The sequence below is a fragment of the Seriola aureovittata genome, chromosome 10, assembly GCF_021018895.1.
Source record: "Seriola aureovittata isolate HTS-2021-v1 ecotype China chromosome 10, ASM2101889v1, whole genome shotgun sequence".
NCBI classification, from domain to species: Eukaryota; Metazoa; Chordata; class Actinopteri; order Carangiformes; family Carangidae; genus Seriola; species Seriola aureovittata.
This window is the reverse complement of record NC_079373.1, coordinates 26,514,417-26,538,918: the sequence shown is the minus strand read 5'-3', so window position 1 is coordinate 26,538,918 and position 24,502 is coordinate 26,514,417. Positions and strand designations below refer to the sequence as shown.

Here is a 24,502-nt window from a genome sequence, read left to right as displayed (position 1 = left end):
GTTGGACTGACTTCTGGAAGGAGACAGTGCCGTCCCTCAGTCCGTCCTGTGTCTGAGTCCGACTGCGTTCAGATCCACTGGGACGTCTTCAGGGTCGAACTCGTCCCCTGCGACACCTCGAGCTCGTTGATCAACGGCTGCTCCTGATATCTGCGTGATGGCCTTGACCTCGGCCCGACCTCCCTCCTCTACTCGTTAGTGTCCGGTTTCCTCTGTCCAGCTACTGGTAGAGAAGCAGAGGATGCTGGGAGCAGATGGAGTGTGTCACGTTTAACAAGCAAATTCATCAAATATCAAAAGCTTTTAAAATGTTTTCAGCTGGATTCATGTTTAAATCAGGTGATGCTGCTGCATCTGTAACCACCAATAAACTTCAGCTTGTAGTTTGTTTCAGCTCTGACCTCGTCTACAGAAGCTTTTCCTCTGACAGTTAGTGACAGTTCGTGTGACCTGCGAGTGGATCGGTTCCCATGTTAAACGTGATGGCGTTTAACGTCCCCGACGACCTCTGAAGTCTCATTAAGACACTCGTTAGAAAACGAGACATAGAAAGCTTAACGAAATCAGGACTGAGGTATTTACCGACATATTTTATGTTGCACAATAAAACGTGAAAATGTCTTGAGCTTGTATTAAACCTCAGACCTTATTTCAGCCATCGAACCCAAAACCCAGAGATTTCAGGACGAACGAACAGGAAGTGATGAAATGCAACTAATTCCCACGTTTCTGGACTCATTTCTGCAGCAATGTTCCTTTTAACTGCCCGCAAAAATATATCAATAATTAAAAGTCTCCGATCGAGGAGCAGCTTCCACACTTCTGGCATCGTGGCGTCGCTGCTGCAGAACACTGGCTGCTAAACTGTTCAGCTCCGCAGCAGGTCAGAAGGTCAAAGGTCACTCCGCCGTGTTGTGGGAACGAGTAGATGAAGAGTGATGGAGAGGAGACCAGTAAATACAGATGTTTAAGTGCAGTTTGATTTATTGATGTTTGTCGCAGCAGCTGCTCGGAGGCATTCTTGTTTGTTGGCGGCCATTTTTGTTTGTTGTTAGTGAAGCTGTGGCCTGAGGAAGGAGGCGAGGCGGTTGTATATCTGGAACTGTATCTCTGCTTCACTACAGGAAGAAACTACAGCTTTTTTTTGATTAAAACCATTAGCGTTGCGGTGCTACAGAGACGCCACCCCCCACCCTCAAAATCGTGTTTTCTGATTGGTCCACACAGGAACACACAGGAGCTCAACACAAGCCCAGTTTGAGTCATTGAAAAACATCAGACGAGTTTATATTAGAGAAACTGACAGATACAGGGGAAATCCCTACACACACACACACACACACACACACACACACAAACACACACACACACACACACGTGTCTCTCTACATGTGTCTTGAGAACACGAGTCGTCGCCCTCCGCCTCCCTCAGACCACGTCAGCACTTTTCTCCTGCGGGAGGTTACGAGTTCAGCGGACGCCGTGTTCGGAGGTGCGGGGTCACTTCCTGATTGGAGCAAATGTCACGCCCTGTCACCGCATCATCTGGCCAATCACTTTACAGTTTCTTCTTCACTCACTCACCTGGTTCAAGGGGCCGCGATGTTAAATCTCTGTACTCCACCTGTCGACTCAGGTTTGACGGAGGATCCGTCGTCATGGACACCAGCTGTCTTCTACAGGCTGAGCTCTGTCTGTTTTACAATCACTGAGCCGTTTTCATTATTGATTAATCTGCTGATTATTAATTGTGTGGTGTCTAAAATGTCAGTAGTGAAAAATATGTCACCGTATAACTTCTACACAACCACCTACTGAGATATTCAGTTTATTAGGACCTGTAGGTTTTATTCTGTCCATGACACTTGTGCTGCAACAGTTGGAGTCAGTTTATCTATTGGATATAATTGATCAATTATTTAAATCCAGTAAACACTCCCTGGTTCCATCTTCTCATTGGTGAGGATTTGCTGTTTTGCTTTGTCTCGTGTGAAACTGACTTTAATATTTTTCTGGATTTTGGTTCGGAGGAAACACATGGTTAAAGATGTGACGTTTCTACGGAAGAGGATGAGGGCCACACGATTAGACCAGACAATTAAATAAAGAAAATAATGAAAATGCAGATTTGCTGCGTGGTCGTGTATATTACCACAAACAGCACGGTTCAGCTGTGGTCAGGCTGCGGGTCGGATGTAAGCGAACACTGTTCCAGTGAAACCTGCATCTGGTCCCGGCGGCTTCGCACCGGACTCTGACGTCCAGCTGCTAACTGCAGGATCAGACCCAGAATTATGTTTCCCTGTTGTTCAATCTATATCGAGTCTTTTTCTTCTGCCACAGTGGGACTGAAGGAATGGTGTTTACTGCTCAGAGCCAACTGGACGACTCTGCTGACACACACACACACACACACACACACACACACACACCCACACCAACACACTACAACACGACCGTTTAAACACAAGCTGCGTTTCAATCACTTCATCTCAGACTCTCGGTCTTCATGTCCCAGGTTTCATTATTTCTTTTCTGCATTTATTTACAAGTAAATCTGACTTTAGTTGATCCGCGTCACTTGATATGACCAGCTACACACACACACACACACACACACACACACACACACACACTCAGGCCAGCCCACAACCCTCCCGCCCCCTCCCCACCCACTCCTTCATTGGCCAATCGTGTCGTCACGGAGACAACAGCTGTCTCCAGGATGAAGAAGCTACTTTGAGGGTGCCAGCCAGTCTGCAGGCCTGCAACTGGAGAGTCCCATGGGTCCCTCATGGCCTTCAAAACACACACACACACACACACACACACACACACACACACACACACACAGTACAGCAGGATTAGCGCCCTCTAGAGACAGCATGGTTTTTTCTCCCTCTCTGCACAGAACAAAGTGTTGGTCCTTCGTGTTTGTCCTCGTGCTGCAGGGAGAACACGTCTGAAACCACAAGATCAACTTCAAACAATCACATTCACCATCAGAGTATTGATACCTGTCAATGGGCCTGATCAGCTGTTCACCACAACGATCATTTTGCATGAACGTCCCAGGATCAGTTCAGTTTTTTTATTCCTCAAAACAAGTTTCAGTGTCACGTTGATGATTCTGGTTTCCTGATGTGTGAAGTTTGGTACGAAACTAAATTACAAACATATCGTCTGATTAAAAACGAGAACTAATTAAGTCACTACACAAAGAGCGAAGTTAGTGAAGCGCTGAACATGAAGCTGATTGTGTAACAGAAGAAAATGTTCTGTGAGCTTCATGTAAACAGACCATGAAATTACACATCACAAACACACACACACTTTTATATGAAGCTAGAGCTGAAATTATTTATTGATTAGGCATCTAACCGATTAGTTGGTTAGACAGGAAAATAATCAAGAACTATTTTGATGATGGGTTTAAAGCTGCAGGACATAATCTCTGACATCACCTCAGAGGAAACAGAGGATGGACAGGTGATAAAACAGTCGCAGATCAATTGATAAGAAAGATATTTAAAATAATCATTAGATTTGGTCCTAAATGAAGCACAAGGTAAAAAAGAAACTTGCCACTTTATTAGGAACAGCTGATGCCAACTAACACAACACCGCTGGAGGAAAAGCTTCATTCATGAACGTTACAAGACTCAAAACCCAAAAGATAAGAACAGAATAGATGTTTATCGTCATCGTTAAAAACCTCATCAGTGCAGGAGAAGCAGCATCTGATGTGTGTGTGTGTGTGTGTGTGTGTGTGTGTGTGTGTGTGTGTGTCACCATGTCAAGTCTCACTCTTGTTAATTTACTGTTTACGCTTAATTCTTAATTCTGTGAATCAACGAATCAGCTGCTGGTTTTACCGAGAGTTGTTTCTAATGTCGCTCTGTCACTTTGTTTCTATCTGCCTTCAAACTGCGGTTTTTTTGTGTCTTTTTAGGATTATACTTTTTAATATCTCTATCAAAAAAAAACCAAATATTCTTTATCATGTTGGTTTTGTTTCGTATCGTCGTCACACTCGGTTCTTTCTCTAACGGTTTCTATTCAAAGAAGTTGAAGAATTTAATGATGCAAATGACTAAATAGAAAAAAAACAGTTCAAACAGGTTCAAGGAAAGTGTTTTGTGGAAAGTGTAGAAACACACACACACACACACACAGTGCTGACTCACTGAAGCAGTTTTGTGTGTGTGTGTGTGTTGCATGTGTTGTTTTGGGTCGGCTGCAACTGTCAGGACAACGACCCGTCTAATCTGCACCTGCCACTGACACAGCAAATGTACGTCTACTCACACGACACACACACACACACACACACACACACACACACACACTCAGACACACACACACACACACACACACACACACACACACACACAGACACACACACACACAGCCGGCCTAACATAAGAGCTAGACGGAGCCGAGTGTCCGACTGACCGACTTGCACTGCATGCTGGGAAACTGACCGGTAACTACTTGATAATTTTCCTCATATATGTGAAGATGATCTGAGACGTTTCTTCTTCTCCCTCCTCTCTGTCCTTCTGTCTTTCCTGAGGCCCAGACGCTGGAGGAATGACTGATGTTCATGAGATGGTCTTTAATGTCTTCTACTGTCCTCAGAGCTGCTCTTCCTGTTAAACTGCACAGCAGTGTTTGTTTAGCTCTGAAAAATCCAACAGAGTGAGACGTCTTTTCTCCAGCAGATCGTCTCAATTTAAAGCTCCTCCAGTGTAAAGGTCTGTGTCCATGTGTAGTGTGATTATAGATCAGCTCTAGCTTCTATATTAATACTGTGAAAGTATCAAAGCCTCAGTCCACAGAGAAATGCACACAGCCTGTATTCAGAAACTGAGCCTTAAAACCAGCCGTCAGGACTTCTGGAACTTTGTGATGTCACAACAAACAAAGCTCCATATTTTTCTTCTTCTTCTGTGTTTTATTTGAAGTGTTTGATCCATAAGAAGAAATATTTGTGGTTTTAGAACTAAAAACCATCTCAGTGTAGTTTTACATCTCCTCTCTCAGCTTCTCTCTGCAGCTCTAGTAACAACAGGTCGATGAGTGACTGACTGTTTTCTGACTGATCCAATAAAAACACAGCAGATTTCAGATAAAAACACTGAGAGAAACCAAATCCTGTAAAGGTTTGGATGGTGGGTCCAGGTGGGCGGGGCTTGGTGACTGCTTTGTTGTGACATCACAAAGTTCCAGAAGTCCTGACGGCTGGTTTTAACCCTAAATTGAATTAATATTAGCTTTATTTGTTTAGTTTTACACTATTCATGTTATTTTAGACATCAACATAGTCCCTATACCCATCTAACACTATTCACACACACACACACACACACACACACAGTCTATTAAAACAGTTATTGATTCCGTCTGTCCGTCTTTCTATCTGTATTCCTGTCACCTCATTCACAAAACATATACACACACACACACTCACTCACACACACTCACACACTCACTCACACTCACTGTAACCACACACTCGTGGCTGGACGTTGATTGACAGGCGGGGCAGGTGTGGCCGGTCTGTGGCAGCGTCCCACCTGTCGATCCGACCCCCACCCCCCCACCCCTCTCTCTCCCCATACCCACAAACCCAAACCGTTACCCCACCCCCTCGACCCCTGACCCTGTGACCAACTTCCTATCCCCGTGGGCACGTTAACGACCCCCTCCCCCTCCATTGCCCCTGGCAACCGTGACCTGGTCTGCGGCTGCAGCTTCATAAATAAAACTCGGGCTGTACCTGCCCCGCTGTGGCCCACCACTGCTGTTTACAGCCTCCACAGTCACCCATGACCTTTGACCACTGCACCCACCTCTCACCCCCCCCCCCGTTCTGACACCACTGGGGGGCCACAGACACTGTCACAGTACAGTAAGGCGTCCACTTTGTCCTGTAATGACCATGTACACATGTTTAGGTCTGATACTTCACACTGTCCGTCAGCTTTAAAAAGAAACTTAGCAAAATCTGGTATTATTGTGGGTTGGGGTGGTTTATATTGTTTTATTTATTTATTTATTTTTTATATAATATGTAATATTGTATTTTATCTTGCGGGTATAAGTGATTCTGTGATGCTGAAAACAAAGGTTCATTCGGTCAGACTTGAGCAATAATTAGAAAGTTGTTTCTAGAAGAACAGGGGACCTTTAATTCCCGGCATTGAGTCAACTTGTTGTAAACGAATCCTGCTTCCTTTTCTGAGATTGTAAAATTTGTGAATCTACACAAAGTCAAAAAATTAGGAGGAAAAGCAGCCAAACAGATGTTCTCAGAACGACAGCTGTGCTGCTCCGATCACATGTAGACGGAGAAACATGTTCCAGTATTAAAGGTTCAGTGGATAACTTTTATATAAAATGACTTTTTCTCATATCTGCTGAAACCGAGCAGTAACGTCAGAGGCTGAAAAATGAAGCTAAAAACTGAAGAACTAAAACCTGCAGTTCCTCTAACGACCACTAGAGTCTGGCTCCAACAGTGAGTCAGTCCCCATAGACTCCCATGTTAAAATGTCCAACTTTACAGCAGAAATCAACATGTTTACAGCCTGGTACAAAAACTGTTTTGGTCTCTAGAGCTAATTTCCTCCTTCATGACACCTGTTTATATAACTCACCTGTTCACATTTTATTAAGGCTTAAAGTTATGGAGGATTGAGGGCGTGGCCTCTTTGATTAACAGGAGGGTGAGCGTATCGTTGCCACAAACCGGCAATGCACCGAAGTCTCGGCTCGACATACGCCCCTCCCCTTTGACCATTTCTGCATTATCTGAGAGTTAGGAGGCGGAGTCAGACACTGCCAAGATGGCAACAGTGGAGCAGCTCACTCTGAGCTTCAGAAACCTGTGGGTGACGTCACAGAGACGACGTCCATCTTTATTCAGAGTCTGGTCAGAAAAGCAGCAGGGCAAACAAAAAAATAAAATTGATATAATGACAAAAATTGCATATGGCGGGAAATATTGTGACATTCAATATATACTAGACCCACGCTGAGTTACACACCTCAGACAGTTTATGAAAACAAGTCGTGCTGTTTCTACCTGACAAGTCTCTCGTGTCTACTTTGAAGTAAAAAAAAACACCCTGTAGCTAATTTTCCAAATACAAAAAATAATAATAATAATGATAAATATCAATATGATGATAATCAAAAGCCTAGTGTTCACACTTTAAACACTTCCTGAAACTGTGCTGAGGAGCAGTGCAGCTGTATTAAACCACAGGGACGGACAGACAGAGCAACAGACACAGTTACCGTCTGTTAACAACAACATTATGAACCGAGCTCTCAGAAAACACCGGTTCTCTCCGGCTTCGTGTCGGCGGCTCGTTACCGTCCCGCCTGTAAACTGGAAGGAATGTCTCTGAGCGTCTCTGAGAGTTCGGCCTGTTCACCGTGCAGAATCGCTGAGGTAATCCCCGTTTTTAACAAGCTCTGACTCCACGCTGAAAGCACGAGGGTGTTTCACAGCGATGAGTTGCAACTGCAGAGAAAAGACAAACTGCTGGACCAGATTATTCTCCAGAGTCCCGCAGCCCAGGAGGCTTTTACTGTGATTCATGTGCCGAGACTCACATGTACAGTGCATGCGGGCGTACTGCGTTATTCCACAAGGGGGACGTGAGGGGATCCTCTGACCTCTAAAAGTCTCAACAGGTTTTAATCACCTGAACTTTTAAGGTCTTTAAAAAGCAGTGAGGCGTCTTAAAACCTGTAACGTGTGATTCTTCTACTTCTAATGTCTCTTTGAAACGTTCTCCTGATGTTTCTGTTTCTTTCCTGACAAAAGTTTTAAAGCTCTTTATGAGAAACCTGCTGTTTTTAATTCAAAATGTACAGAACGACAGTGTTGTAGTGTTTGTAGCTGACAAAGTAAAGATTCTCCACTCGTATGTTTTAATTACTATTGAGGGGCCACAACGATTCTTGTGATTACTGATTTAATTTGCCAAATATTATTCTTGATTTCACATAATTAATTGATTAGTATCATGTCTGGAAGTGACAAATACACCCTTGAGAAGATCTCAAATGTCTTGTTGAAGTCCAAAACTCGAAGATATTCAGTTTTAAATACCATGAAACAGAGAACCAGCGAACAGGGGCAATTTATATTTATATTTACTTTAATTTAACTTCTTTTTAAAGTTATTTTTTAGCCATTTTATGCCTTTTATTATTCGAGAGATTATTCGGGGCAGAGAGAAGGGGAGTGACTCTGGCCCGCTGCCTAAAGCATCGTCTTTTAAAAAATGAACAAAAATATGAATTAAATATAATAAAAAACCAAAACAGTTCTGTTGACTGACTGATCGATTAATCGACTAATTGTTGCAAGAAACATGTAAAAATCAAAAGGTAAAATTCTAACTTTCCTGGACTCTATAACTACTGATGTTTGTCCAAGAGTTTCTCAGCCTTTGGGTCGGGACCCAACGTGGAGTCGCTTGATATGTCGACAGGGTCGTGGATTTCTCAGATTCCTTGTTTAATAGAAAATAGAAAAATATTTACTGTGTTTCCATTTGGAGTTTTCTACTTACTCTTCAAAAAAACAAAATATACTGAACTTTAAAATCAGGACACAACTTTGAAAACTGATTTCTGGAGATAAAAAGTGGGAGAAAAGACCAACAGTTGTTTTATTATCGGCTTTCAGTCTTCAGCCGAATTTAAAACTCAATACTTACAGTCAAACATTTATAGTAAATCATGTGTAAATGTGACAGTTTAGTAGCGTCCTCATGTTGGGCTCGTCTTCACAGAGCGCAGCTTTAACTGATCCTGTTCAGAGTCACTCGATCCGCTCTGAAAAAGCTCCTGGAAATGTCGGATGAAGTTTCGTCGCAGAACCAAAGAAAGCACCCAGAATTCCTTGTGTGAGTGTTTTTTTTTTTTTTTTTTTTGTGGTCGTGACGGTCTCAGCTCGGCACGCCGCGGCCCCTGCCGGCTCGCAGGCGTTCGCCCCGCGAGGGATTATCCAGCCACGCCCGGAAAAGACGTGTGAAATTGTGACGGGCACGAAAATAAAATGACAAAGTTTGCGAGGCTGTGCGTGGAGGAGCGTGTTAGCTGTTGGCACGCACGCCGCTGTGTAAGCCGATATGTATGCATATGTGTGTGTGTGTGTGTGTGTGTGTGTGTGTGGATGCCCTGTCAGTGGACGGGCCAACTGTGAGGCCGGTGTGAGTCAGTGGGTTCTGTGATCACGGCTGATAGCAGGTGCTCTGAATGGGAAACACGATCGGCTCCACACACTGCAGCTGTATGCTTTAATTGATTAGAGCGAGTTTTATGACAGTCAGGCCTCAGGCATGCAGCCGCAGCCGGCTATCAGACGGTAGCTCCCAGTACCAGGACCTCGCTCCTGGAGCCGCTTTACGCTGGCTCTCAAATGTAATTGATGAGGAATGATTGGGACGGTTGCCGACTGAGTAAAGTGTGAGCCACGATGAGACTTTGATTCATTCTCAGGAAGAGATTAAGGGAAAGGTCATGAATTTTAATTTCAGATCCTGGTTTAAGGTCTTTTTGAGGTTCAGATTCAGTCACAACTTCTTCACAGAAATGTAGAGCAACACCTGTATTAAGTTTTGTATTCTTGGATTGTAAATATCAGTAAACTGTGAGACAACAAACCAGAATGTGAAAGTCGTTTCAAGAAGAACAGGGAACCCCCTTAATACCCGGCGTTGAGCGAACTTCCTGTAAGCGAATCCGGCCTCTTTTTCTGAGATTCTGACATTTGTGAATCTACAGAAAAAAGGCAAAAAAATAATGAGGAAAAGAAGCCAAACAGATGTTCTCAGAACAACAGCTGTGCTGCATCGCTCACATGTAGACGGAGAAACATGTTCCAGCATTAAAGGTTCAGTAGGAAACTTTTATATAAAATAACTGCAGAAGCCAAGCAGCAACCTCTGGGGCTGAAACATGAAGCATCAACCCTGAAGTGTTAAACCTGCAGTTCCTCTAACGACCACTAGAGTCTGGCTCCAACAGTGAGTCAGTCCCCATAGACTCCCATGTTAAAATGTCCAACTTTACAGCAGAAATAAACATGTTTACAGCCTGGTACAGAAACTGTTTTGGTCTCTAGAGCTAATTTCCTCCTTCATGACACCTGTTTATATAACTCACCTGTTTATATAACTCACCTGTTCACATTTTATTAAGTACTACAGTTATGGGGGATAGAGGGCGTGGCCTCTTTGAGTGACAGGTGGGTGAGTGTGTGCTTGCCACAAACCAGCATTTTACCAAGGTCTCTGCTCCACATATGCCCCACCTCTTTGCCAATTTTTGGATTAGCTGGGAGTTAGGAGGCGGAGTCAGGCACTGCCAAGATGGCAGCGGTGGGGCAGCTCACTCTGAGCTTCAGAAACCTGTGGGTGACGTCACACAGGCGACACACTGAGACCAAAAGAAAGAAAAAAGTAAATAAAAACTGCTGCATTTATGCAATAATAATGATCATATCTCAGATTTGAATCTATTTATCACCATATTTTTAAAATTTTTTTAAAATTTAACATGTGAACTACACATTCTTAGTTCATTATCACAACTCATCCACAGGTTTGCTCTTTTGAAAATGATTTGTCGACCCTCGCGGCCCACAGGTTGGGAACCACGACTCTGAAGTAATTGTTTCAGCTTTAAACTTTATTTTTTTGAGTGGAAATGTTGCGAACCTTGTAAATATGAGTAAATATAATTTCCTATTCCAGCGCCCTCTGCTGGAGACCAGAACAGAGCTTTCGTGTGTGAAGCTTCAGTCCTGCCGTCTTCATCCCGTCATTCAGAGTGAGAGAGGAGGAACGGTGGCGACTTCCCCCCGTTGGATCGACGCTGGGAAATGACTCAACTTCTCATAGTCTTGATATCAACATGATGAGTCACAACATGCCGGGATTACCAGTCACAGTTCAGGCACTTCACCGTGTCATCGCTTCTCTGTCTGTCATCGTTCAAACACTGATCTCAGGTCAGATTTCAGGTCAGCGTGATGCTTCATGTCCCTCTCTGGAAGGAATCAGGCCGGCCTTCGTTTTTTCCACTCTTCCTGTAGAGGTCAGAGGTCACGCAGCCAGTGGCCACCCCCTGAATGTTGGAAGTCAGTGATGGAGCATATTAAGTTAATGACTGTATTGAATTATGATTCAGTGGCAGTTATTTTCACTGAGGCTGTTGAACAGGGTTTTCTTCTTCATGGCGTTTAAGCCGGTTCTCGTCTCCGCAGGTGTTTTCTTCTTCACGCTTCATCCCTGACCTTTGACCCGCCCCCCTCAGCCTCTGCTTATCCCCTCCTAACGAAGCTGTACTTGTCACGGTGGACGACAGAAGATTCAACCGGGCGGCTCTCTCCTGCTGCACGCAACATCTTTTTCCTCTCAGGGAGCCAATTAGAGGAGGCGAGGAGGACGACCTGCGTCCTGGGACTCGGCTGGACGTGTCAACAGGTCTGTTTTGATCAGGGGATGAGAGCGTCTCGGTCGCCGAGCTTAAAGGATTGGTGAAGAATGTAAATTCAGCTCTGCTCTTGGTGAGGGGTCAGCGAGGACAAAAGGGGAGGGGTCGGCCAGGGTAAGGTTACCGAGAGGGAGAAGGAGGAAAGTCAAGGGTAAAGTAGAAAGTCTAGACTCAGCACAGATGTTGAGTGAAGGTGCAGTGACCGGACGGCTCTTCAGCCTCACAGTTATCAGCTGCAACAACGTCGCAATTTATGAAACACGTCGAATTAACGACTAATGTTAACGATTAATCCATCAGTTCACACTTCAGACTCATTAAATAAACCATGTGTATGAAAACATGATTGGAAAATACATGAATAAATAATAGAATTTGAAAAGACATTTTAAAAATTTGATTAAATACCTGGATTCCCTCTTCAATTAGCATTTCCTTTTCCTGTTAGCTAAGCGGTTAGCTTAGCCATGTAGCTTCTCCTTTAGCTTTTCCATGGTAAAACCAGGCTAAAAAATCCCAATTGGCCATGGGATGTAACAAGCTCTGTGATTGGTTGGAGAGCTAACCAATCATATCATATCCATAGGGTTTTCTATTTTTAAATGAGTAAAAATATGAAATTAAGGAAATGTTTTATTATTTCCTGTGACAGCCCAAGCTGAGCCTCGACTTCAGTCTTCAGATCTACTACTGTGGTGATTAAATCTGCAACGATCAATCCATTAATTGATTGTTTGATTGAAAGGAAATTAATCAACAACTATTTTGATACTCGATTCATCGCGTCAGCGTCTTTCCAAGCTAAGCTGTCGAACAGTTGCTGGTTTCCTGGACAAAATGTCTCAGTTACGCCTTGAAGGAACTTCTTCAAATTTGACACAAACATTCACCTGGACTCAAGGAACTTGAACTTGTTAGACTTTAGTGGCTTAAGGTCAAAGGTCAAGGTCACAGTGACCTCACAAAACATTTTTCAGGAATTACTCAAGACTTCACGCAGCAATTATAAAAAAAAATTTAAAACAAATGTTTAATATTTTCTCTGACTCCAGAAAGACCAGAACATTTTGTCTAAAAGATAAAAGATAATCACATTTCTATTTTTATTGTGATTTAAATAAACAAACTTATAATAAAAAATAAAGTGGTGTTAATTAAACAGTCCTCCACTGATCACAGCCTGCAATCAACCTTTCTTTTAAATAAACTTTATTGAGAATCACGGTGTTGTAAAAAGTTGTATCTTTGCTAACAGCTCGTCCAGTGTGTGTAGCTGCTGCTGTTCAGCCTGTTTCTGCTCAGAGAGCCTGTCAGCAGCTCCATCTTATCCTGCAGGACATCTGCACTGTATCAAACATCCTCTCTCTCTCTCCCTCCCTCTCTCTCTGTCTCTCTCTCTCTCTCTCCTCTCCCTCTCTCTCTCTCTCTCTCTCCCTCTCTCTCTCTCCCTGCTCTACAGCTGGTGCTGAGGACTTGGCTTTGAAACGTGAGACGGGGTTGTTTGCGCACCGTTTCGCGAGCGGTCGGCAGAGTAGCGTGGAGGAGGATGTTAATTACGGGACAGGTTCGTCCGGCGTCCCCAGAGAGCTGGACTTCCTGTTTGGTCCGACCTCAGCTCTGCTCTTGGTGGTTCTCGGTGAACCTTTAAAGTGGATCGGCCTCTCTGAAATCTCTTGTTCACGTGACACGAAGCTGAACCTGTCCAGAACCGAGTGAGGCTTCGGCACCAGGTTCTTCCTTCTGGTTCCACTGTGGTTTACAAAAAAGACACTGCACATATTTTTTATCTAAAAGGCCACAGATGAACTGTCAGTCAACAATCGAAGAAGTGGCACTAATATTATTTAGATTTTTTTATTCACATTTACGGGAAGATACGATTAAGGGTCGACGAGAGTCCGACATGTTCTTCTGAGCTCGATGACTCGACACATTTGAGGCATTTGCATATTAACGAGGGAACACTGATTTCCCAGATATTGCTGTGAATCCTTTACACTTTACACTGATAGTTGGGGTTATTTGACGTGGGGTTGTGTGAGATCCTAATCACACACAAGTGTAGTATCACTACGCACATCCGCTGTTTGAGTCTGACGGAGCTAACCTGTGCGTAGGAATACGGCAGTGCAACGGTTATATATAAATATTCTAAATAAAGTGAACACTTCAACTTCAACTGCTACAGCAGCTGGACGTGTCACACGGATGGAAAAATGACTTCTCGATCTGCACTACACAAATGGGGAAAATAAATACTGTGGTTAATTATATTCTAAACTTGATAGATATCAGCTGTTGTACTTCTTTCTATCAGACTGTACTTTTACTGAAAGTTTGTGGAGATTGAAGCTTCATCTTTATTTGACTGATTCTTAAAAGTTTTGAAAACTGGTGGTTGATGAAATTTATTGTGAGTAGTTCAAACGGGCAAAACTTTAAAATTTACATTTTGAAATGAATCAAGTGGGACAGGAAGACGGTCTGACTCTCAATCCACCTGTAGGTTCCTGTTCACCTGCTCAGCTCAGAGATGACTGTGTGTGTGTGTGTGTGTGTGTGTGTGTGTGTGTGTGTGTGTGTGGGGTGAAGTCGGCTCTGCCAGCCTCTCAGCGTCTTGTTAGTGTCCAGCTGCGAGGCGTTCACCCAGCTGGATGTCAACAGACGACACGCCGCCGCACATCAGCTCTGACAGGAAGCCTCTGAGCAAGGCACCGCAGTTCAGTTCAGCGATGGGAGGTTTGGTAGTTTGGTGTTTGGAGTTTGGAGTTTGGTGTTTGGTAGTTTGGTGGTTTGGACACAGACTTCTGCTCCTGTTGATTTATGGATTTATCTCCTGATGCGACTTCAGAAACGTACGTGGTCGGGTGTTAAACCGTCTGCTGTGGTTTATCTGTGAGAGAAGATGTTGTCGTCCTGATGTTTCATGTGTGTGCCAAGGTACCACAGCAGAGCCCCAGCCCCCCCACACCCCACCCCCCCTCCTCCTCCTCCTCTCATTATCCCGTGCAGATGTTCAGCGCCGGGCCCTCGGCGTATCAGGTGACCTCAAATCTAATTGATATCAAAACTCTGGCGGGGGAAGCCTAAGCCTCTCTGTGCTCTCGGGTTACGGCCTGTTATAAACCCGGCCCGACTTCTGACAGCCAGTTTCGGCGTGAAACATGCACTGTCCTCGCTTCAAAGGAGGAGGGTGGCGAGGAAAAAAAAAGGGAAAAAAAAGCCCGTCTCGCCGCCACCTAGGAAGAGCCCCCCACCCGCCCACCTCCACCCTCCGTTTCCACAGCGCTCTGACCGAATTGAAACTAAATCGGATTAATCACGCTCAGGACTTTTATGAGTGGAGGGCATTTGTTTTGGCACGCCGAAACAAAAGCATTAATAAGCTCATCGGCAAACAGTGAGTTTAATATGGGAAAGTGATCTGAGGCGGGGTATTACAATGCAGCTGAGAGGGGGAATTGGAAGCTTAAGGAGAGGATGTGATGGTAATGACTTTAAGGCGACATAATCCCCCCCATCTGGGCCGGCCGATTGTTTGATATTTATGGTCGATGATCGGCACTAATAGGTTTGTTATTTTCTTACGGGATGAATATGAACGGAGGGGAGCATGGGAAGAGGGTTGTGATTTGTTTTGTTTTCATTTTGTTTTGGGTTCAAACCGCAGATCGGTTTCAGACAGAGACGCGTCTGAGGGAGGGAGGGAGGGAGGGAGGGAGGGAGGGAGCGCTGCACCGTCTCTCTCTCTCTGTGTGTGTCTGAAGTCAGATTAAAGATGGAGGGTCGATTCTCACACACACTGAAGCTGAGTGGAAGCAGATGGAGTTGTGTGTTCCCACTAATCCCATTTGTCTCTCAGAGTTGATGTGATCTGTGCTACTGATGCTGACGCCTCATGTTGTTCATTTTAACCAGAACAGTTCATTTACTACTTCACTTGAAGAAGCATGTTGCTGGTTTACGCACTTGTATCGTGTTCTTCTGGTCTAATCCACCAATCAAAGCGCTTCACATTACAAGCCACATTCACACGGCACTTAATTCTCCGGGGTTTAGTACGTTGCCCGAGGACTGTGCGCTGGAATAGGGCTGCAAGATATGCAAAAATAATAATAATCATCGCGATTTGCAGCATAACTTCAGTTTGAATGATTGGATGAAGTTTTTGCATTTTCATTTTCCCTCAAATCCTAATTTAACCCCTCAACTACAACTCCAGCCGTAGTTTGTTACAGTGCAACAGTTACCATGGTAAAATACATGAGACTGGGACTGTTCATAAATCAGGACATCACAAAACTGGAAATGTCCCCAGTTTTCATTTTATAAATCTGTCTGGTCACATTACTGTTCAGTGGCATGCTAATGTTAGCACGTAGCTCAAATTGATGCCTCACGATACTCGACCTCTTCAGTAGCATGCTAATGTTAGCACGTAACTCAAATTGATGCCTCACGATACTCGACCTCTTCAGTAGCATGCTAATGTTAGCACGTAGCTCAAATTAAAGCCTCCCGATATTCATATTCTTCAGTGGCATGCTAATGTTAGCACGTAGCTCAAATTGATGCCTCACGATACTCGACCTCTTCAGTAGCATGCTAATGTTAGCATGTAGCTCAAATTAAAGCCTCCCGATATTCATATTCTTCAGTGGCATGCTAATGTTAGCACGTAGCTCAAATTGATGCCTCACGATACTCGACCTCTTCAGTAGCATGCTAATGTTAGCATGTAGCTCAAATTAAAGCCTCACGATACTCGACCTCTTGTTTGATGTAATAATGAAGGTAAACACACTTCTCTCTCTGAGGTATTGGCTTTCATGTAGACATCTAATTAATGATGCAAATGTAAGCATTTAGCAAAAACTTAAAACTTCGCAATAGTCAACCTTTTCAGTGGCATGCTAATGTTTGCATGTATATCAAATTGAAGCCTCACTATATTTAACCTCTTCAGTAGCATGCTAATGTTAGCCTGTAGCTCAAATTAAAGCCTCCCGATATTCATACTCTTCAGTAGAATGCTAACGTTAGCATGTAGCTCAAATTAAAGCCTCACGATACTCGACCTCTTCAGTAGCATGCTAATGTATATGTATGTATGCATGTAGCTCAAGCTATTCAGCTTGGCTAATCTAAATGAGTTTTCTTTAAAGTTTAAACAGCGGATGATGATTGACAGCTATATAAATAACTTGGCAACTTAAAGAGGAACATCTCAGTGTCTCCAACACGGCGACTTTACATGGACAGGCCGTCCAGGTATATTCATGGCCGCCGAGGTATATTTGGCGACCCAGTTTTTTATCCGTCCGAGAGAACGTCACTATCTGCGATGTCCCCTTCCTCGGCCCCTCCCCTACCTGTTTGTTCTCCTGCCACTGTCTAATTTGTGTAGAAATATTTTTACACTTCTTATAATAGCAGCTTCACTGTAGAGCAGCGTGAAACTAAAAAGTGATGAACCCAGCTGGGACTGGGTTCACAAACTTTGGAGCATTTGCAGCACATGTCAAACTGATGAAGATGTTCTTAAGCAGTAGCGCGTTGAGCTCTCAGGGCCACCGTACAGATCACACCTGGCTACACCTAGCTGTTGTGTTTGGGTGTGGTCAGAGTTTCTTTGTTTTTAATCCTTCTTTAATCCAACACGGACTTGCTGTTTGAAGACGCTGTTTGTAACAGGAAACAACAAAGTTCACATCGCTCTTTACTTTTTACTTTTCTGTCGTAACCGTGGTTGTTTTTAAAGGGACGGCCTTCGAGTATCTGCTTCCTGGTTCTAACGACACAACTCTGCCAGAAATGTAAAGTTGATTTAATGCTGACTGGATTTTTTCTTTATGGAGATGGTCTGACCGCGGTGGCCGGAGTCCGGATGACAGGAAATCAGTTTAAAATACTTTCCGGTCTAAAAATTGTGTGAGTGTGAATTCAGGAGTATTCTGGGATGTTCCCGCTGCGCTGGGTTTTTATCCCTGTGGTTTCCCTCGGCTGCTGGCTCGTTACTGACCCTTGGCCCACTTGCTTGATGGATGACTTTATGACACTATTTTGGTCCGGAGCGTCACTGAGGGCACAGGCTGCCCGGGGCCCGGGTATGTGACCTTTCTCTGGTAATGTCTTGTCAGGAAAAGATGCGTCAGGATGAGAGTTTAATGAATCCACAAGATCATGTTGAGCACGCAGGGCTCGGTGGGGCGGGGAGGGAGGGGGTTCCCGAACGTTCCACGGGACCAGAGCTGCGTCATGGAACTGTCGATGGAAAAACACCTTCTACCTGACGTCCACGGATCAGATTCTAAACCCCCCCAACACATTTCTGTCCCACAGGTATGAAGTCAGATTCCAGCCTGTTGGTCGCAGGCTGCAGAGTGACTTCAGCGAGCGTCCGTTTCCACCGGATCCCCAGATGTCAGAACAGTATCTGCTCCTGATACTGTAAGATATGTCGCGCGCCCTCAACGTTACAACATGACATGTGTTTTTATAATTCTCCCGCCGCCCCGCCGGGGGAGTCATTCTGGGTAAAGAGTGTCAGCGAAATGCCTGAGATGAAAAATGAGAGCGGATCGTGTCGGAGCCAGCTCGCGGCGTCACAAATCATCTCTCTGAGAGACGTTCAGGTGCCGTTCGTTTGGCAGGACGCTGGGTGTGTTTGTGCAGGACGATGCTGCGCAGACTTTAACAAGGACCTGTGTTTGTTTTTGTTGAGTAGCAATGACTTTAATGACGGAGTATTTTATGTTTTTTAACACAATCTTTTCTCAGTATTTTACACTGTTTCGCTGTAACACCTGAACCACCTGAACCACCACCTCTCACCACAAATACGTCATAAAACAAGAGGAAACACCCAAAACACTAAAGCAAACTGAACAAATCACACAGCGCTGCACTGACTGATCAGCAGGAAACTAGGGTTTACAAGTGGAAGCTGAAAGTGTATTGAGTTTATTTTGTTGATTAATATGTCGATTATTTGCTCATTTATTCGTTCGGTCCATAAAATGTAAAACATGCCCTCACAGTCTGTCAAAGGCCAAAGCAGCAAATACATGTGAACCTTTATTTACTTGTTATAATATTCCAGGTTATTATTTTTGCACAGATGTTCTTGCAATGGTTGTTTTTCTGTGATTTTTAATTAAAATAAAGTTTCTAGAATTGAATTGAAAAGTTTTGAAAAGTTCCTTCAATACTTCTCTTCCTTCACACTGAGGGACGCACAAGAGAGTTAAAAAGTACCAGAGACAAAGATATCCTGAAAATAGCTCCAAAAACACTGGATCCTACATTTCCCATAATGCATTTTAATAGCATCTTCTCATTAAAAACCCTCCCTGCCTCTCCTTTCCAACCGCAGGTCTCTGGGTTTGAAAGTACTGATCATGTAAAGCCTGATTTTTAGTTTCATTTAGTTTCAGCGTTGTGTCGGTTTGAACCTCAGAGTCTCAGCTGAGTGTTTCCCCCCTGAGGCGGCGCTGGTCACTGCAGCGTGTTCCCCGAGTCGTCTGGCATGTTGGTGAATGTGTCCACTAATGCTCAGTAAGACCAGCGACACGCCGGGAATGTATGACACACACACACACACACACACACACACACACACACACACACACACACACTGGGTTTATCAGTACAAGACGTGAAGAGGAAACGTTGCTCTGTCTGAATTTAAATTTAAAGAATCCTGTGTGAGAAGAGACACCTGAATGTCTCGTCATTCTGCTGCTGGGGCCTGATCTGAAGCTATGACATGAATTTTTATTCGGGTGTCGGACGTTCTCTGTGCCCAACCCTCGCAGGCTGAACATACATCTATAAATATTCACCTGGTATTATAAATTCTGTCATCTGTAAATTACTCCCCCAGTATTAGAAAGCAACTCAGTGCATTGACTCAAGTATGAAGTTTTTCTATTTTATTCTGCTTTATATTTCTGCTCCACTACATTTATCTGACAGCTATAGTTATAATTATCTTATATAATACAATACAAAGTCACATGCATGAGTTAGTAGCAATTATTATTATTCAATTATTAATAAAAAAATAAAATAAAGAAATTAATAAAGAATTTAATTTTTTTTTTTTTTTCGACATCATTAATCATCTCATGACCCCACAGATTTATCTGGTGACCCTTTGGAGGAACACGACCCCTAGGTTTGGAGCCACTAGACTAAACTAGCTAACTGTTTATAAAGTAGTTAAAGCTCCATATTTTCTTCTTCTTCTTCTGTGTTTTATTTGAAGTGTTGATCCATTAGAAGATATAAAACCATCTCAGTGTAGTTTCACATCTCCTCTCTCAGGCTTCTCTCTGGAGCTCTAGTAACAACAGGTCAGTGAGCCAATCAGAAGAGAGGAGGCTCTGAGCCTCTCTTCTGATTGGAAGTTCCAGAAGTCCTGACGGCTGGTTTTAAGGCTCAGTTTCTGAATACAGGCTGTGTGCATTTCTCTGTGGACTGAGGCTTTGATACTTTCACAGTATTAATATAGAAGCTAGAGCTGATCTATAATCACACTACACATGGACACAGACCTTTACACTGGAGGAGCTTTAAAACCAGCTCCACCTACACGCTGCTTATGTATTGATGATTTAATATCAGATATAATTATAAAATATTAGAGAAATGTGGTATTTTTCGTTAATAAATGTATAGATTTTATGAATCCATCTTGTGACCTTTAGAGTCTGAGCTGCTTCTCACTAAGTCTGATGATGATGATGATGATGTGATGAAGGTGTTGGAACAGACTGACCAGAGAGATAGATATTAGCACTGTTAACGAGCAGGGCTAAAAGCACAGGTGGTTAATGAGTATTTTCTCAGTGTATTCTGTCTTCCTCTAATCACACGTTCCAGAGTCATTCTGAGTTCAAAGACGTGGAGAAAACCACGTGAATCTCAGTTCTCAGACGTTTTTTTCTCTCTCTTTTCTGCTGAGTTACAGCCAACAGTAACTTTTTACTTCCATCACGGTCATGATTCAATATTTCAAACATCCCATCGCATCTTCTTTTTATCTTTTACAGCCTGTTCTATCTCTTTTAGCACGGACATTCAGGGAGCCTGTTCCCGAGCCAGAAATACAATGAGGTGTGACGAGGAGCCGAAGCGCTTCAACCAGCCGGGACTCGTTCTGCTTTCAACACCTGTGGGCGACCTTCGGAGGCGTGAAGTAACAAAGGTACCGAAACCTCCCACTGGCACTCGCCCGCCTCTCAGTATCACTGACGGACGCTGCGCCGCAGACTTTGACCTCTGAAGTGTTTTAAATCCGTGTTTACGGCCCAGAATCACCACGTTTTCTCATGTGTCGTCCTCCATCTTAAGAACCCTCTTTCAAACATGACAGGAGAACCGTCAAGGGAAAGAAACGCTCGTTCAGGATCGAAAAAAACATGCAACAAGTGTAAACAATACGTCATAGAAACTTCATACTTACACACCAGATATAATTCAAAGCTGGCGGTGTGTGCTGCTGCTGAAGGCTCCTTTATGTTCCCTCTACGTACGACAATGGAGACGCCCTTCTACTTTACCCACGTACTTGAATGCATCCATTACGTTGGCATGGATGTGAAGCAATTCATCCACTAGAGGGCAGCACAGAGTCGAAGGTTTCTGACAACGACGAAGGTGGCGACGGTGGAGGACGTCGTAATAATGTACCCGTTAAAAAAGAGGCAAAAATGGAGGAAGCGCAGTGGATTAAATATGTTGCAAAACTAAAGGTTTTAATATCTACACGCCGCCGTCCTTTCATTCTGGTGAACGAGATATCTCAGTGGAACAAGTTATAACACAGTTTTCATATATTGATGCAGGCTCACTATTTGGCAAGATCAAGTTAAAGCTTACTACTGATGAGTCGGTAGCAGTTATAACTGGTAAAAGGAGCCTTATAGTAACTGATTAATAAATGATGAAGGGTTTTACCCTTCACAATAAGACTTCCTTTTTATCATTTATAAATGTTTGTAACTACCTGCGATGCTAACGTGCTAAAGAAGACACCAACCAGACAAAAAGCATCTCCATATTAATATCCGCTGTGCACAACAATCTGATAACATGAATTATAATAAATATATAAATTATAATTTATTTAAACATGTAAAGAAGCAGCAGCTACAAACACCAGATGATGGAGAAAACACAGAAAGTTCAGTAACTAATGAGATATGAGGCTGAACAGTGCAGACACATGTGGGCTCACTATTTGGCAAGCAACAGGTCACTGTTGCTGTTTTTATCTAATGTGTTATAACAACTTATGAATGATATATAAAGTGTTAACAAGCTTATTAATGAATAACTAAAAGGAACAGTAACTAAGAGTAGTGTTATTGTAAAGTGGTGTGCTGGTGTTAAGGGCGGTAACAGGTTGTTGGTCTCAGGTGTGTGCCCACCTGTAAGAGGCTCCACCCACTGGGTAAACAAGCGCCCCTCTTCCTGAGAGCTGAGAACCCCCCCCCCCCCGGTCGGTAACCGGTGTTGTGGCTTCAGCTCCTGGACTCATCCAGAGATTCAGCAGCGACGTTCGGCAGCTGCTGCGACTCTGTTGATGTGGGAGACAAACAACACAACAACATGCATCAGCTCTCTAAGCCACGTGCGAGGGTGTAAATCCATTTTCCTGGCGGATGTGACGTGGAAAAAATTCACCTGTGCAGGTGTTTTCAGCAGCTGGAGCTGAAGTATTATAATATTTAATAAAAACCAGTGAGACTGAAGTCTGACGTTTTGTTAGTTAATTAGTTTTTTAGTTGTTCAGTGACAAATACACACACACAAACACACACGGCTATAAAACCACAGGCGGCCTCCACCTGCCCGCCTCTACATCATGCCATCACCAGCATGTGTATGTTTATACTGTATATGTGTGTGTGTGCGTGTGTGTGTGTGTGTGTGTGTGTGTGTGTAATCGGGGGGTGTGAGGCTCAGGAGTCCATCTTGTTTTTTCATTTGCTGCGCTCCGTGACATTTGTTCCTGCAGCTGAACATGTGCAGGACAATTTCTCGATTCTTCCAGCAGTGGACAGCTGCGGCGTGAATTACACTAAAGCTGCTGCTTTGGGGGGATTAGACTGGTGCACTCTGAGTGTGTGTGTGTGTGTGTGTGTGTGTGTGTGTGTGTGTGTGTGTGTGTGTGTGTGTGTGTGCGTGCGTCTCCTGGGACATGTTAACCCTGTGCAGTCAGAGGTCCTCCAGGTCCTGGACCAGAACCAGGATCTGAACTTTAACTGAGCAGAAACAGACTGATCTGAGACGAGCTGCTCAGGATCTGTTCGTCAACTTACAGGAAGAAATATGAATGGAAATATTAATAATTCAAGTTCATGAAAATGAGTTTGTATTTGTGGTGGGAGAAGTGGGTGTGGTCTCAGACTGTATCGGTGTATCAGTGGCTGTGTGAGGTGCTCACCTGCAGTGTGTTTACCTGCTCTCACTTTAGAGAAACTGAGTCAGACACAAACACCTGTTTTAACCACTTTAAATAAAATACCTGTGCCGCCGTCACACAGCCCTTTTCCCACTCATTATTATTATTATTATTATTATTATAATGCGTACTCTCCCAGTGGCATCAGAAGGAGCCTCGTGGCGCCGCTGTGACGCAGCGTTCAGAGGACGGTGACCTGCAGCTCGTGTCAGACTGACATGTTTCTCCTCCTGCTGTGATGTGCACAGGACGTTTCACCCGTCACTGTGTCTTTACTTTGCTTTTCACATCTCATTTCAGCGCATGGATCCAACTGGACTTTAGATTCCTAAACCCTAGAGTTCGGTATGTTTCTGCGCCAGGTAATCTTTCCTGCGGAGACGAATCCTCGGCAGGTTTATCCACTGAAACAGCGTCTGAACTCTGACGCTCCGTCACCTTCAGCCTGTTTGTGTTTCTTGCTGCCGTGACTCAGCTTCCTCTTCAGGATTATTTTAACCTCCTGACAAATCACAGATAATTTCACATCTGTACCGAGAGCTGCTGGAGTGACTCTTCCTCGGCTGCTCGGGGGGGGGGGGGGGGGGTGAAAGGCCTCTGAATGAGCACTTTGAAGTATGGCCTTTCAGCAGCAGCAGCGGGCGGCCGCTGAGCTCAGGATTTGCTTTGGTCGGACCATCGCCGTGAATCATTTTTTTACCACTGAGAATATATTGATTTCCACAGGAAGACGCTAAAACCCCTGAAAATCGCGCTGGGTAACAGGACACCGCGCGGCACAGAGGGGATTTCTGCCGCTCTGAGAGCCTCTTGTGTGTTAATCGTCCGCTCAATCTGCAGAATCTGAGCGTCCAGCCAAGTTGGAAATACTTTTTATTGACGGTCTGACGGGGCAGAGCGGGAGGCCGGGGCCGTGCCAGAAGCCCCTCCAAGCTCGAGCTGGTCCGACGCCGAGCTCGTTCTGCTGCAAACGACCTCTGACCTCTGAGGGAAAAGGTCACGGTTGGTTCTGACTCTCTTCTGTTTCTGTTCTTCTCGGCTCTGTTGGACACAGTGTGGTTTGTCGAGCAACGCACCAACAGCAGCAGAGGGGTTTGATCTGATCGTTGATTATTGATTTATATTGATTTACACACTGGAGTAACAGCTGGAAGAAACAGACCTTTGGACCAGATGATTCACAGCTGGGACTGATGCTGGTGACTGATCGATCGCACAGTACAAACCTCAGAGTGTATATCAGTAATTATCAGGTGTATGTTTGTGTCTCACCTGTGACTCACCTGGCCGCCGTTGCCTCCACGTACCGTCGTAAATAAAGCGGAAGAAACACAGAGGATGTGTTTTAACGCTCAGAAGCTCTGACAAACACAAGAAACATTAGTCATCGCCGTGACGACCAGCCTCTGATTCAGTTCGGAGGAATCTGTGTCGCGGGACGGACAACGTGCGGTCAGAGATGAGCTTTATTGTATTTCTGTGGGTTGACACACAAACCACACACAC

General features: G+C 44.1%; 1 protein-coding gene across 1 annotated transcript in view; it reads left to right on the top strand.

Annotated features, from left to right (window-relative positions):
* LOC130175933 (voltage-dependent calcium channel subunit alpha-2/delta-4-like) overlaps positions 1-24,502 on the top strand; it is a 118,797-nt gene that overhangs the window by 7,568 nt on the left and 86,727 nt on the right. Inside the window, exon 2 of the mRNA XM_056386642.1 lies at positions 20,599-20,734. The gene's annotated coding sequence lies outside the window, so the exon portion shown is untranslated. The remainder of the gene's footprint in view (positions 1-20,598; positions 20,735-24,502) is intronic.